Here is a 16175-nt window from a genome sequence, read left to right on the forward strand (position 1 = left end):
GGCTCAAAGCACAAATGTAAATCTTGCCAACATTTCTTACATGGTCTACGTAAGAGACTGTACAGTGTTTCGATTCTTGAACGAGACAGCGTCTATCCTGATGCTCTTCGTGTTTTTACTCAGTCCGTGCAGGCAAGCTCTAACTGAATCAGGCTACACAACCGCTCTGTTACATGTCCTCTGAAATTCACTATTCACTTAGTGTCCGTTAGCTCTGTACCGAGCTTTGTAACAGCATGTTAATACCGGGCATGTCCCGCAAGCGCAATGCAAAACAGTGGGCTTACAAAATACGGTCGCACGCTGGCTAGATATTAAGTGAGCGGTCTATTCCAGTACATCTCACTCTGTGAGCTGCGGCTTTCAAAACAGGCAGCGGTATCAAGGTTAAGGAGAGCAGAACTGGTTTAAATGCGTACGCTAAAATACAGCACTTTAAAACATGTCAGGAAATGAACAGTACTATCTCCTGGTATATGTCGTCCATTGCAGGAGAGGTTTATCAACGTTTCGGAGAAACGAGCAGTCAGCTTGTTGCTTGCCTGGCTTACTCTTCGGACCTGAAGATGGAAGCAGTACTTCATCCGAAACGTCGGTAAACTTCCATCAGACTACATGGCGTTACAGCTCAGAAGATGGTCGGTACCCCTCACAGTTACTGCCGTGAGAACCTCAGACACCAATTTCGGCATGTTTATTAATTTCTGTTTGAAAGCCGTAATAGTTGCGGGGAAAAGTGAATGGGTACGAAATGTGATAAATTTTCTCTGAGACTTTCGTAAAGGCAAAGTTGTCTCTGTGACTGTAGTTCGAGTGGTGTGCATAAGTGGTCAATAAATCCAATATCCAATCCAAGACCCCGTCTATAGACATTCCGTGGTTCGTGACAATATTTCAGGCGAATCTCTGAGCATATAAGAAAGAACCCATTAAGTTATCCTCTTCCCCTCCTCCAGATTTCAACGCAGCGCATCTCTGAAGAGTAAAGAAAGTCTCCTGGGATGCAACGTGACACAGTCCCGCAGAACTTCGGCGACACTGCTTCGACCGTGGAGACAAGCATGTTCCGCCGAATCGCTGGAAAGCCTTTATCGGACTACATGATGTCAAATCTCAGAATACAGTATTTCCTCGGTCACCTCTGTGGGAACCTAAAATCTAACGGAAAATCACTCGATTTCGCTAACAAGCACAACGTGTTCATACGAATTACTGCGGGCTCCCACATAATGTTCTGGAATATCATCGGCGTTAACACAGCCCGATCACTGAGGTCATGACTCATTTAAGGTTCGGCCACACACAGCGCTACGCTACGTACGCTGTGTACACTCTGCGACGCAGCTAACATAGGGAACATAGCGTACGTAGCGTAGCGCTGTGTGTGGCCGAACCTTTATAGGCTTTGAAAAACATACCGTGACTCCAGGACGACTACGAATTTCATAAAGAATAAGCAAGCATCTCGTCTTACACTTCGACCCTGAAGATTGAAGCGGTACGTTTCTCCGAAAGTCGGGACCCACAGTTTAAGAAAAAAAATATCCGACTCACCGTGCAAAAGACATTACATCCTCCTAATGCACTATGTTCCCAACACAGATCTGACGTTTACAACGGGCAACGTTATTCTGATAACTTGAAGGCGTTGTCTGGAATTTGGGTACATAAGCGGCCGATTCCTGTATGCACAGAACTCGAAACTTTAAGTCTGTCGCCTGGTATCATTCATGTCATGTCGCGAGGGCGGCCCTCTGAATGCCATGTGCCCGTAGCTAGACAGATTCCCCCACGCCAATGGAAATCTGAAAGGATGCATCTTTGACACGCCTAACGTCAGGGGTCAAGTGACGATGTCAAACGGCACGAATGACGTATTAGTAAAGGCATTCCGAACGGCAGGGATGGCAAGTCACAGTCTCGAGATTCCGGGCTTTTGGACCGCTTTAAGGCAATGTTGCCCCCCCACCCTAGAATTTTCATTAAAGACAAACTCCTTACTGTGTCATACCAGTACGACTTTATGTTAAGTAAATCGGAAAGAAGAAGAACAAATTAAACACACATACGTGAATCTGAAGCTTATTTTGGTTTGAAATTATGTTTTAAATACAGGGTGTTTCACGACTTTAGGGTATTACTGCAGGAGGCGATTTCCTAGGTCGTTGTGATAAAAAAAGTTCATATAAACATGTGTCCGATTTTGGACGGTTACGGGTTTATGACCGTTTTAAACCCAGAACAGAAGGTAACGATTACCGACAATAAACGGAACAAAATAATAAACCAGCATAATACATGATACGTTTGAAGTATGAATGTAAAGTTAACTTCGTGAATTTACCTTTAATTTGAATTTATTAGTGCTTACAGCTGATTTTCGAAAATGCCACCGCCCGGTTGTGAACCGCGTCGGACATAACCCACCACGCCTTAGGTACCTCTCAAGTGTCGAGATAACGAGAACGCTCTGTCTGTAGCTGGCTAAAAATAGAGACCCGCCAGCTGACAGACGCGGTTTACACGAGGGCGTATACGGGAATGAAAAAACGGTCATAACTCCGTAACCGTCAAAAATCGGACACATGTTTATATGAACTTTTTTTTGATCACAAAGACCTAGGAAATCACCTCCTGCAGTTATGCCCTAAAGTCGTGAAACACTCTGTATAGTGAGCAACATTTGAAACGGCGCGGATGTATTGCCAAGCGTATAAACGCAAAACAGATTAGCTAGCCACTGAAGGCAGCACACACTGCGCGAGCAGAGAGCAGACTTCAGAGACAGGGTCCAACTGCAGTGACGATCCCGCGCGTATCAGCAACCCCTGGGGCATACTATACATGATTTGAAGCTCTGACGGAAAGAGGGGCAGTCCCCGGAGCGTTGGTCACGAACTCGATATTACTACGTCTGACTGACCGAGAGGATTTCAATGTAACCGTCACAGACTTTTACGAAATTCTGTGGCTCCCATTTCAGCCCTTATTCTCAAAGTGATACGCTGTATACCGGTAATATACACACACACATATGGTTCCTTGTTATTGCGAGAAAAAAAATTATAACTCATATACAACTCATTCTACTCTGTTGATGAATTCCTACTGCCTAAAAATTACTCATCTACTCAAAGGTTTGTGTAAACAGCACAAGCGGCAAGTGTTGATGTACGGATACCTTACGCGAAATCTGTTCTTCATGCTTTACATTCTGTTGTGTGTCATTCAAGAAAATATAAACGGGACAGTCAACACAACAAATTATTGAAACACGAGCCGAATTAGATTTTCTTTATTGCTAGTGGGGTGCGACTAAGTCCCTTGTACTGCGGCCACTTCTGGCCTATTGTACCAGCCGCAGATGATAGGTGAGGTTGATTGTGGAACAATTGGTGGAATGAAGATTGGCAGGGGAAACCCTGCTCCAGCGCCACTTTGTCCACCATAAATCCCACTTGACTAGACCCCGGGATCGAAGCCGGGCCGCCGCGGTGGAAAGCCAGCGACTAACCGCTTGAGCTATGGCGCGGCCCACGGATAACTTAAGCGAAATCTGTCCTTCACGCTTTGCATCCTGTTGTGTGTCATTCAAGAAAAATATAAAAAATATCAATGGGACAGTCAGCACAACAAATTATTGAAACACGAGCCGAACTAGATACTACGGTCTCAACGCTCGTTTATTGGCGCCGATGAAAGACTGTTCATACTGTAGTATGTAGTTCGTTTCGTGTTTCAGTAATTTGTTGTGCTGACTTTCCCGTTTATACTTGTCTTCAACCTTCTGTTTATTTTGCATTTTTTTTCCTGTTTTTATGTGAAAGTTTCGGTTGTACTTTTCTGTCTTTATGGTTTATTTCACATNTTGACTGTCCCGTTTATATTTTTCTTCAACCTTCTGTTTATTTTACATTTTTTTCCTGTATATGAAAGTTTCGGTTGTACTTTTCTGTCTTTATGGTTTATTTCACATTGTACGGTCATTTTTTTCAGACCATGTTACTGCTCGCCCTAGGGTATTCTGGATACAGGAATATATATTTCAGTTATTTTCATTTGTGGTGTTAGTATTTCTGCTTCCCACCGCATGCTGAAATTGGCCTCTAGTAACTTTCTAATGACAACAACGCACGTTCTGTGCTATTTTATGCTGCCGGAAAGCGGGGACTGCGGTAGGTAACCCTTCAGAGCCCTATCAGCTGGGTGCGGATATGGTCGGCACAAACCAACATCCCTCCTTGCTTTCGAACGACAGTCCCGTCCTGCCACTCTGTTTGATTCTTACAATATTTCGACATAAGAAAGCCTTATAAAATTAATCCATGTACACACATGTAAACACAGAGAAAACTAAGTATATGTTGTTGTCTCGTCACCAAAATGCAGGGCAAAATCATGACATACTCGTAAAGATAGGAAACAGACGTTTTGAAAATGTGGCACAGTTCAAATATTTGGGAACAACGATAACAGATCGAAACCTGATACAGGAGGAAAATATGAGGCGACTGAACTCGGGTAAGGCTTGCTACCATTCAGTCCAGAACCTTTTATCTTCTCGTCCGCTGTCCAAAAATAATAATAATAAAAAAAACTATATTTTTGCCTGTGGTTCTGTATGCGTGTGAAACTGGGTCTCTGACATTATGGGAGGAACATAGACTGAGGGTGTTTTAGAACAGGGTGTTGAGGAGAATATTTGGACCGAAGAGAGATGAAGTGACAGGTAGTTGAAGAAAACTGCATAATGAGGAGCTTCATAACTTGTAGTACTCTTCTCCAAGTATAATTAGAACGATCAAGTCAAGGAGGATGAGGTGGGCAGGTCATGTAGCACGAAAGGGGGAGAAGCGGAATGCGTATAGGATATTGGTGGGAAAGCCAGAAAGAAAGAGACCACAGGGAAGACCAAGGCGTAGGTGGCTGGACAATATTAAAATGGATCTTAGAGAGATAGGATGGGATGTTATGGATTGGATTGATCTGGCTCAGGATAGGAACCAGTGGAGGGCTCTTGTGAACACGGTAATGAATCTTCGGGTTCCATAAAATGCTGGGAAATTCTTGAGTAGCTGTAGAATTGGCGGGTCAGTTCCATGAGTAAGTGAGTAAGTAAGTAAGTACTCTTCTGAGTTAGGTCAGGCCAGGGATGGACAACTATTCTGGCTGGCGGGCCTATCATCTCACGGTCCACATATCTGTCAATCAATTTATGCCTTCCATTTTCTGGGTTACACTGAGAAATTTCAACGTAATAATTAGCACACCTACGTGGGAAAAAAAAAAGGACAAAACAACACAGTCAAAGTGTTTAACGTTATTTTGATCTAAAAACCAATTACATTACATTTACAATCGGGTCGGTTTCGAAGTGTCGAACCGATTTTCCTACCCGTCAGATTAAACTGCTCATGCGCAGTCTGGATGGTTAGGGCTTCCTGATTAAACAAGAGTTGATTGCGGTTTTAATGCACCGGACTTACATGTACTTAAAGTGAAATCTGGTTATCTTGTGGTCAGCATACATCCGTTGAGTGATGTGCGATAAAACGTACCGCTCTCATTGCCCTTCCGTTTGTTGGCAATGGGGGGGGGGAGGAGGAGGAGGAGGAGCGAAACAAATATTTTAAATGATGACAGCGGGCAGATTCCCGCGTAATGTAGGAATAAGTACGTCATACTTCTTATTGTTCCATCGACTGTTTTTGACCTTCTCTTCTCACTGAAGTCAGCAAAAGTGTACTCATGTGATAACCATGCCGCGCGCGCAACGTTTCTTACGGTAACTGCAGAATGTAAAATAACAACATGGCGACCATGCGAAGTTCTGATTCACCACAAGGCCCGTACAGTTTCCACTCATGCATTTACCGGTTAAACACAGTGGTCCAAAGTGGCGATTTTATACTTTTGAAGTTCGTTTACCACAGTAAATTTCAGGACCAAATAGCATGAAGCGTAGCCACGGCAGCTGAGTCAGTGCAGTGGCTAGGGTGCTGTGTCGACGACCGGTATTCGATTCCCGGCGGTTGCAGAGACTTCTCACCGCATTCTGACCGTCTCTGAAGACCACCTGGCCTATCAAATTGATACCGGGGCTCTTTCCACGGAGGCACAGTGACTGGGATGCAACAATGACCACTCATCTCCATTCACTGCCGAGGTTAAGAATGCGTGGAGTTACACCTCCATTCGTGCATACGTCGTCACGGTGTGTTGCTTAATTAAACACGTTGGTTTCTATATCTGCATAAAAAGAGTGTCGATTCACCTCAGAAATTAGCACGAATGGCATACTGATATTTAGGGCCCGGATTTTTATGCCCTACAAATCATAAATATATGCATGCAGTTTGACCCAAAATTACGTCAAATGTGACCTAAAAAGTGTAAAATATGACCTTAAATGTTAAATGTGGACTATAATTTCACAATTTTAATTACAACTTTTACTAGAGTTTCAGAATAAAAATGATGACATTTTCGCCTTTGTAACTTCAAGTACAGTCCAGTCAAAAATATTGTTTTTAATACGAACTTCATGCACTTGAACTCTATGCCACATTGAAGCAACAGTCCAGTCTGAAATTTATTTTGTCGTACAAAATATTACGGAGCCAAAATTTTAATTATATCAAAGAATTGATTCTAAAACGACGAAAATTACCTTATTTCAAAATTATGTCAAAATATGCTTAAAACCAATAAAACTCTAAAATATGCATTTATATGCACAATAAAAACGATACAGTTTCAATAAGAAAGACTATAAACGTATACAATTACATTAAAAAAAAAGGAATAAACCCTAGGAAAAAAATATGGCATGTCATAGAAATCTGGGCCCTACTGATATTACTTGTGATAGGTACAGTATGTGCCTCAAACATTACTAGGGTGGGCAGAAACAAACAAACACGCACATCACATACAGCCTGTCTGTTATATTTCGTTACAAAAGTCATTAGGCCAGTTACACTCATGGCACTGGAGTATGTCGCCATGAGACACTGCGGGCAGCGTGAGCCCTCACCTGGGGCACACACTCGTCACGTTACTGAGAAAGGGGGCAGGCTTCAATCAATAATAGGTTCTACACCGTCACCCTAACAACGTGCGATGCGAAACCTGTTATTGAAAAGCGAAATCCAGTGTTCTCCCTCCTTGCATTCTGGAATATGGATGAGAGTCTCATTTTTAGCCTATTTCCCTTATTTTGAAAAAAAAAATACATATCTAAGCTTGTGGGGTCACCTTGCTGCGTGTGTCTGCATGTGTTTCCCCCATAACAACGTTTGAATGCCTGACCCGATCGTTATGAAACTTGGTATGTATATCATGCCACCTGAACTCATCTCAACAGCGTACTTCATAAATCGCTGGCATCAGTAAAGCCAAGACTGCAGCCTCTCAAACTGTACTGTTTTCCCGACTTCATTATGCATACATACTAAAGTTTCTTGCTACTTGTGATATCAAGTACTCAAATTGTAGTGAGAGGAATGCAGGAGATTGGTTCTTCTCATGAGTTATTTTGGGCGTGAGGTGAGACTATCATGTAAGTAGTATGAGAAACCCGAACAGCTTGGACACAAATCTCTACCGGACTATCCTGATTCTATGCACAGCGCTCCACAGCTGAAACGCCCACCACAGCGACTATGAAGACTCCGGGATCTCGCAGTCCTGTCCCTATCTCCTTGGTCAAAGAGCACGCCAAGCAAGCATAGAAGAGAGAGGATGTGCGGCTGTCACTGCCCAGAAACTAAAATGTCTCTGTCACTTGTCTCAGCATCGTACCTTATACAGGGCCATGCACTGCCAACCTACATGTACCAGCTGCTTTGCAGTTTGCCAACAGAGTGTATTTATATGCTTCATCTGATTCCCACACTAAACTGTGATTATTTTCTTAAACAGCCTTAACCAGTCGATCTTTGTAATGTGGATGCAGAGTCTTCTGTGGGGTAGGAACTGAACGTTTAAATCTTATTTATATGAACTTCTGGTTTCAAAGGGTGTACTGAAAACGTTTCTAGTGATGTAGTTCAGTTTGGGCTCCACATGGCATTAGTATCTGCAATCGGGAGTCTAACAGGGACTGTCGTAAATGCAGACGCACCTGGGTACTTCCCTGTCACTCGGTATGTTCAGTTCTTCACAGTCACCAGTTACACAGTCAAAAGTACAGTTAAAAGTTGTATATGCGATGGTACTTGGAAGTTGGCAGTTGTAATCGTGATACATGTAATGCTTATACCGATATATTATATACACAATGGCTGATGTGTTCGGAGGCTCGTTGTTATGTTGTATGTTATTATTTAATATTTGATACTATTTGAGGGGCGACTCCGTAAATGTCCGATTTCATGGAGAGATAGATTACAACTGATTACTAGATTAACTGTACTTTTGACTATGTAACTGGTTATTTTAAGACTTCAACTTTTATTGTAATTTATATCTTATGTTCACTCATATCATTTCATAGCATTGTATACGCTTGGAAGTTCAGTACTGTATCCTATATTTGACATGCAATTCAATAAAGAAAAGTTTAATGTATTTGCCTGATGATGGTCTTTTCAAGGCCGAAACATGTAGCAAAAGTATCTCCTAGAGCTACTTGCAGGTATTATTGATTGTTGTGTTGTGACGGTTTTTAGTAAGAAATAATATATGATACATAACAGGATGCATTCACTAAAAATTAGTTCATCCATAGTCTTGACTTCTCGCATATCTTGTGTAAGCATCCCTAAGGGACTTGCCGGTCAATCCACTGGCAAGTGGGGGAGGGTGAATGAAGTCAGGTTCCTTTATATAACGAGTTTCTACCGGGTTCGATCAAGTGGGATTTGTGGTGGACAAAGTGGCGCTGTGGCAGGTTTTCTCCGAGTACTTCGGTTTCCCCTGCCAATCTTCATTCCACCAATTGCTCCATAATCACCCTCACCTATCATCTGGAGCTGGTACAATAGGCCAGAAGTGGCCGCAGTACAAGAGACTTGGTACTACCCCACTAGCAATAAAAAAATAATAAATCAAACCCACCTGTACTTTTCAGACCTGAATCGTTCTTTGGCTGAAATAAATGAAACTGCTCCGTTCTTCTTCAGATGGCAACAGTACTTCAGGTGGTCAGATTTCCCCATCCCCTTTTAGGGAACCGGTTCATGACCAGAGACAAAAAGCACGTCAGAAGAGCCCCCTGTTTCATTGTACATAGTTCGGGAATGTGTACACATGAACTGAGGGACGACACTGCATTTCCCTCGGCAGCTAACGACAATCTGAACGTCCGCCTGGTGGAGTCGAAAGCCAAAAGAACGAAATTCAGGCCAGCCAGCCGGCAGGAAGTCCCGGAATATTGTATAACAAAGTCAGATTTTTACCTTACCGGTTCAAAAATAGGAAATGCTACGGCGGCCAACCGTGTTTCTTGTCAGTTGGCAAATGTCCGCTTCTTCTTTACCCAAATTTCATCCCTGCCATTTCTCAAACTATTCCACTGTAAGATCTCTGGCATAAACCTCAGTGGTTTAAACAGGATTTTAATGAAATCTACTACAAACCCCACAGATTACACAACTGAGATCTGTCTGAAGGTCTGCTGATGTGTCGCGACGTCCCTGGAACTTTTCTGAACTGAATTTTCAACAGTTGGTTCTCGTTATATGATCTGGCTACAGATAAAGTAGCAGGCCACACTACAGACTAGCTCTTTGTGCCACAGTACAAGGAGGCGCAATGTCTACTGGCCGCCAAGCCTTTCGGTTTAACCCCTTCGAAACCTCACGTTCATCGAAGTGATACTGAATGTTCAGCTTGTACCTGACAGGAAACACACAAATCTCACCTGAATAATGCTGCTATTTACTGTGACAATCATACTAAAATACATATAATACAGAGGTGCTGAAAGTCAAAACAGGTGGCGCCCAAACTATGTAACCACGGTGTTTAACTGGTTAATTGTACTGTGAAAATCCGCAATAAAGGTGGTTTCGCAGAATAACGTAAATCATGTCAACCCATGAACAGTCATTCAAGAATACAATTTCAAGACTGCGTACTGTCGCTGTTACGCAACGCTTCGCTGAACGACGGCCCACCCCCAAACCCTCTGCCGTTTAAGTGACCAAGCATGTGTCCGCAGTCACCAAGCCCGGTCACTGGGAGGCCAGTTACACTGCCAACACATAACGAGAAAACGAGGACAATCGTAAAATTCTTTTTTGTTTGTGACAAGTCATAAAAGTCTTTCAAATGGGCTTCCTTTAGGGTGCATCCTACAGCATCCGGTATCTAAGAAAACACTTCCGTGAGCCACGTCATGTTTGCTTATTCGCGTGTGTACACGTGTGTAACGCTCAACTGCTGTGCTTATTAATACAACAATTTGAACATCAAAATATACGAAACTTGTTTTAAGATGGCCTGCTGTTTCACAGACGTGAAACTTTCGCACTTTACGCGACGAACACAGGAATTGTTGAGGTCATCCATCTCCCGCTACGGTAACACCGTGCACTCCGACAGAAACGATTAGGAACTATGTTTTTTTTTATTGCTAGTGGGGTGGAACTAAGTCCCTTGTACTGCGGCCACTTCTGGCCTATTGTACCAGTCCCAGATGATAGGTGAGGGTGATTGTGGAGCAATTGGTGGAATGAAGATTGGCAGAGGAAACCGAAGTACTCGGAGAAAACCTGCCCCAGCGCCACTTTGTCCACCACAAATCCCACTTGACCAGACCAGGGATCGAACTCGGGCCGCCGCGGTGGGAAGCCAGCGACTAACCGTTTGAGCTATGGCGCGGCCCAACTACACAGTTACTACACACACTGATGATGGTGGCCGTAGATTCCTTTGGGACACCAGACTACACCTCACATCCCAGAAGCCACTGCCGTGAGATCCCAGCCCTCATAAGAACGGTGTTCGAGAACAGTGCTGGGCAGAAACTTGAGGTCACAGGTGAAATATAAAGTTGTCCCTGTACTGAATTTATTAAGCGCCGAGTCCTGAAGACGAATGAGGACGAGTACTAATCATGAAGCTCCACAACCTATACATTTGCCTGTTATTTTGCATGGTTACGAAACTTGGCCTCTTGCATTACGAGAAGACGGGCGGAAGGTGTATGAAATCAGAGGGCCCTGGAAAATATTTGCACCTAAGAGGGTAGGGGTAACAGGAGGCTTAAGAAATTTGTAGTGTTGCGAAGATACACCACTATAAATTACACAACAGAAATTTACATTCCATGAAAAATCTTCATTATTCTGTCACATCCAGCAAGCTTCTTACAGTCAAATTTAAGGGGTTACAGGTTACATCATTTTTCTGCGTGTCTTCCACATGTATTGTGCTCTTCGTTTTCGACTTCCACAATCAATACACGAATATAAAGTTCACTGTAACCCACACATATCGACCCGTCCACTAATAATATTTCGTCAAAGCGGTGACTACGCAGATGTGACGCAGTGCAGCCCGTTTCTCCAAAACATCGATGAACGTCCACCAATGGTTCGCCCTCCCTGCACTAGAAGCCAGCCTATCGCTGTGGGACCTACTTCTAAATTTGTGAGATCGATAATTGGCGCCACTTAATGAAGTATTGAAATCATGGGTGGCAACAGAGCTTCGGAAAATATGACACTTTTAGTGAGGCTATTTGTTTCTAGCGGGCAAAACAACATGGCGGCAGCGCGAAATTAAAGTTTCCGTCCGATAAACACCACTGAACCATGTGAAATTCTGCAAATTATAAACATACCAATTTCGTATTAGATAGTTATATATATACGTGTATAACATAACCACATTCTCACCCTAATCACTTCGACCATGGAAATGGAGGCAGTATGCTCCTCGGAAACTTGGTTACCCACCTCGAACACTGCACGGTGTCAAAATCCGGAAGTTCACATGAATATGCCATCTTACTTATTGATGTAATGTATTACAATCTTATTTATATAATAATTTGTCAACAGCCTGCTCAAACAGTATCCCGAAAGACTAATTTATGCATTTTACGAATATGAGCGACGAGATATTCTGTTCTATGTTGTTGATGTGGGGCACGCGGTAGCGTAGTTGGTTGAGGCACTATGCTACAAGCCAGAAGGGCGCGGGTTCAAGTCCCAATGAGTTGGATTTTTTCCATTTACCTAATCCTTCCAGCCGCACTATGGCCCTGGGGTCGACTCAGCCTCTAACAGAAATGAGTACCAGGAATATTCCTGGGGTGTAAAAGGCGGCCATCATGTGAGGCTCACAATCTTATCGCCATCTGTGAGCCGATTTTCTAGAAAATGTGGAAGCCTCGATGTCTCACAACCCTATGCGCCTTCAAGGCCTATTGCAGGGATAGCTTTACCTTTCTTTATGCTAATGATGATAATTCTACTGGGAGATAACATGTACAGTAACGGGGAAAACAAACAAGCTCTAATTGACGCTAGCAGATACGCTGATCTAGAAGTAAACGCACAGAAACAACGTACATGCAGCTCTCTCGGCAGGAGAACGAGGGGCAAAATCGTAGCATAGAGATAACCAACAGATGATTCGAAAATGTGGCACAGTTCAAATGTTTGAGAACAACAGTAACAAATCAAAATTTGAATCATCAGGAAATTTGGGGGCATATTATTCTCGGGTAATGCTACCATTCAATTCAGAACTTTTTGTCTCAAATTGCTGTTGAAAATTAAAACAGACAAGACTATATAATTTTGTCCGTGGTTCTACATGGGGTTTCTGGCATTAAGGGAGGAACGTAGACTGAGGTTCTTTGAGAACAGGGTGTTGAGGAGAATATTTGGACGGAAGAGAGATGAAGTGACAGGAGGTTGGGAAAAACTGCATAATGAGGTGCTAAAAACTTGTATTCTTCGCCAAGCTTAATTATAATGATCAAGTCAAGGACGATGAGATGGGAGGGGCATGTAGCACGCACAGGAGCGAAGATGGATATGTACCAGGTTTTGATTGGAAAGCCAAAAGGGAAGACACCACTACTAAGACCTAGGTGTAAGGTAAAGTTTTCCCTGTGCTTATTTAAGCACTACGCCATGAAGACGTATGGGGAGTGGACGTATAGACCCACGTTTTCTTGACTTCGGCACTAGTTTGAGGTGAATGGTGAGCTTCACGCCCGGCCGCTTTAGCCCCAGGGAAAAACCCCCGGTACCCATTGGACAGGAGGCTGGGTGGGCCCCAGAGCCTGTCTGGACGACATGGACAAGTGAAAATTCTTGCCTCCATTGGGACTCGAACTCCGACTCCTTGGTCGGATGCCAGTCGCTATACAGACTGCGCTATCCCGGCTCTTTGACCCAGGTATATGTGCGAGGATAATATTAAAACGGATTATAAGTATTATTGAGTGGTATGGACATGATTCATCTGGCTCAAGATAGAGGCCGCTGGAGGGGATTTTGCGAACATCGTAATGAGCCTTCGGGTTCTATAAAATGTTGGGAAATTCTTCAAGTAGCTTAGCGGCTAGCAACTTCTCAAATGACTCAACTCCGCTGAGTTCGCTAGTGAACGAGATATTCACAAGGAACTACAGAAGTTAAGTCAAAATCACGATAATTCCTTATTTTAAACTGAACAAGGATGGATCACTACTTCCCCCCCCCCATTTACTCAAAACAGTATTCAGCAGCACTGCAGCTTAGGTGTACATTTAACTGAATGTTTATACATATACACGTATAGCGAAGTTCTGACACTCTTTTAATCAACGAGTAACGTTAGGCATAAAGACCAGTCGGTTTTAAGGGACACAAATCGCGTTACCACCCCTCACCAAAAATTGTGGCCCCAGTCCATATACTGGAAACGTTCCGGAAGGCAGATGTTGGGAGACGGATATTGTGTGGCTTCCTTCCTGCGTTTGAAATTTAAGGGAGTCTATTTGTCACACCTGGCCAACAGACAAATGGTCAACTTTTACTTTACTTCACTTCAGAAGGAAAACAAGCAGGGGGAAGCAAATAAACTACAAATATGCAAACTTCGTTGCAAATACATCTTTAGGGTAGGCTTTAATTATTTCACAATCTAGTAGGAATATCTCTACAGTAATTAGACTTCGCGCCATTATGTCAATTGCAATGCAAGTGGTAAAAGAATTACACAGGCTCATTACACAATTAAACAAAATGTTGACACTTTTAAGAGAAACAAGAGAGATTTTGTTGCATATGCATCAACATGCCTTATATAAGTACATGTGTACTAAAATCCTGACGTGTCAGAAATCACATTACTAATGAACACATGAACCGCAGTTACTATGCACGCGTTTGTAAAAGAAATCAAGAAATGCACATATAGAAAGCACCTACAGCCTTTCCACACTTAAACTTCTCAGCAGTTAACTCATTACGCTTGCACTGTTCTCTGACACACAACTTCGTATCTCAACACGAGGCAACATACAGCCATGTGCGAATGCACATTCTTCAGATGTTTTGGTAATGTAGGAAGCCTCACTTTCACACTCTAAGATTTTCTCATTGTACTAATATAATGAAGTTCATGCTGTGCGCTTACCCGAGCTCCTACAATTTCCGATGTTCTTGCTACTAAATAATACTCCTCATCTAATATACAAACAACACCCTTAACTCACCTGCCACTTCAACGACTTTAACTGACTCAACCGACCGCAACTGACGTTGCAAACGATTATACATCACCTACCGTCAACCACATAAACGAATGAGCTGGACAGAACGAAGTTCAAGGATATCGATGCATATTCGCTCCGCATACTAGAGCCATCTGTATCAATATGGTGAACTATAAGTACTGTAATCACCGGCCAGTTCGGTATAGCAGCAGAACCGCTGTTTGAAACAAAAGTAGGTGCCTAGGGCACACATGCAATTTTTCAGTTGAACGATTGTTGGCCTGTTGTTGATAACTCCCGTGTACATGAGCCGTTATGGGCGCAATGGGACTGCGCACACATACATCTGTAAATCGTGCATGATTTGACCTTCAGTCAATAAGTTGTGTCTTTTCCTGCCTGTCTTCGCACTAGCTCTAGTTCCTCTAGTTGCAACATGTGGGATCAAAGCATCGAGAAGCTTATAAAAGTAGAAAAGTGGACAGCTCTTTATTTATCTATCTTGTATTCATGTACAAGATATGAGGTTACAGAAGAAGCAACAATTCATCAAAACTGTCAACACTCATTCTGCAATAATTAAAGAATTTTGATGGGTATTGTCACAGTTCATGGTACAATGTGTAAAATTTTCCTTTTAAGAGACATTCACTATAAATAGGGTGAACCCAATGTTTCTGCTTCCTTTTTTCCTGAATCTTAACAATAATGCATTTACTACTGTTGTATCGTACACATCCATGCTGCGACTGATCACTGGCATACTTGTGGACAACTCAAAACTGTATGTGTGCACACGTCCCTCAACAGTCGTTGGGCCTCCATGATCATGCACAACTATTGGCCAACTAACGTTCAACTGAAAATAGCATATTTTCTCACAGTCACTGCTGAAAACTATATAACATTAAATGCAATTTCAATTCATACTACTTTCTGGTATTTGGTTATTTCTTCCCATCATTTATCAAATAAGCAGATAAAGGAAAAGTTGTTTATTAAAGAAGGATTTGTAATTTCTACAGACATTGGAAGTGAGTGTGTCAGCTTCATGCTTCAATCTCTTTACCCCCAGTACACATATCACAGGAGGCTGGGTTAGTCCCAGAGTAGGTCTGAAAATGATGGTGCACAAACCCTACCACTGCACTTGTTACTTGCTAATAAACCAAAACTGTTCACTGATTTCAAGGCCATATACAACCTTTATGGACTCTTTTTAACGACCACTTGCTTGAACACAATGTGAAAACAAGATTGGAAATAGTATACTCCAAATGCAATATACAAAATTAGCAATGAATTTCTTTGAGGTTTATTAAGCTCATTTAGAAACAGGAATAACACATGCAAATTAGCAAGAATTTCCTGCATCAGAAGATATTGACAAAATCGTGGAAGGGTTTATAGAATAAATGGAAAAATCCATTATGGCTTTATTATGTCATCAATATAGCTGAAAATTAGAAGTGCCTGAGAACTTACTTTGATTGCTCCCATATCAAATTTT

At 42.5% G+C, this 16175-nt stretch overlaps 1 protein-coding gene across 3 annotated transcripts in view; it reads right to left on the reverse strand.

The window, feature by feature from the left end:
- LOC111870776 (tumor necrosis factor alpha-induced protein 8-like protein) overlaps window positions 1-14734 on the reverse strand; it is a 30196-nt gene extending 15462 nt beyond the window's left edge. For 2 of the 3 annotated variants that reach the window (XM_023863301.2, XM_023863305.2), the window contains exon 1: window positions 14666-14734. The gene's annotated coding sequence lies outside the window, so the exon portion shown is untranslated. Of the gene's footprint in view, window positions 1-14586 lie in introns of all 3 variants that reach the window. The other variant, XM_023863303.2, reaches the window with a different exon arrangement.
- Between the last annotated feature and the right edge of the window lie 1441 nt (window positions 14735-16175).

The sequence above is a fragment of the Cryptotermes secundus genome, unplaced genomic scaffold (assembly GCF_002891405.2).
Source record: "Cryptotermes secundus unplaced genomic scaffold, Csec_1.0 scaffold307, whole genome shotgun sequence".
Classification (NCBI taxonomy): Eukaryota; Metazoa; Arthropoda; class Insecta; order Blattodea; family Kalotermitidae; genus Cryptotermes; species Cryptotermes secundus.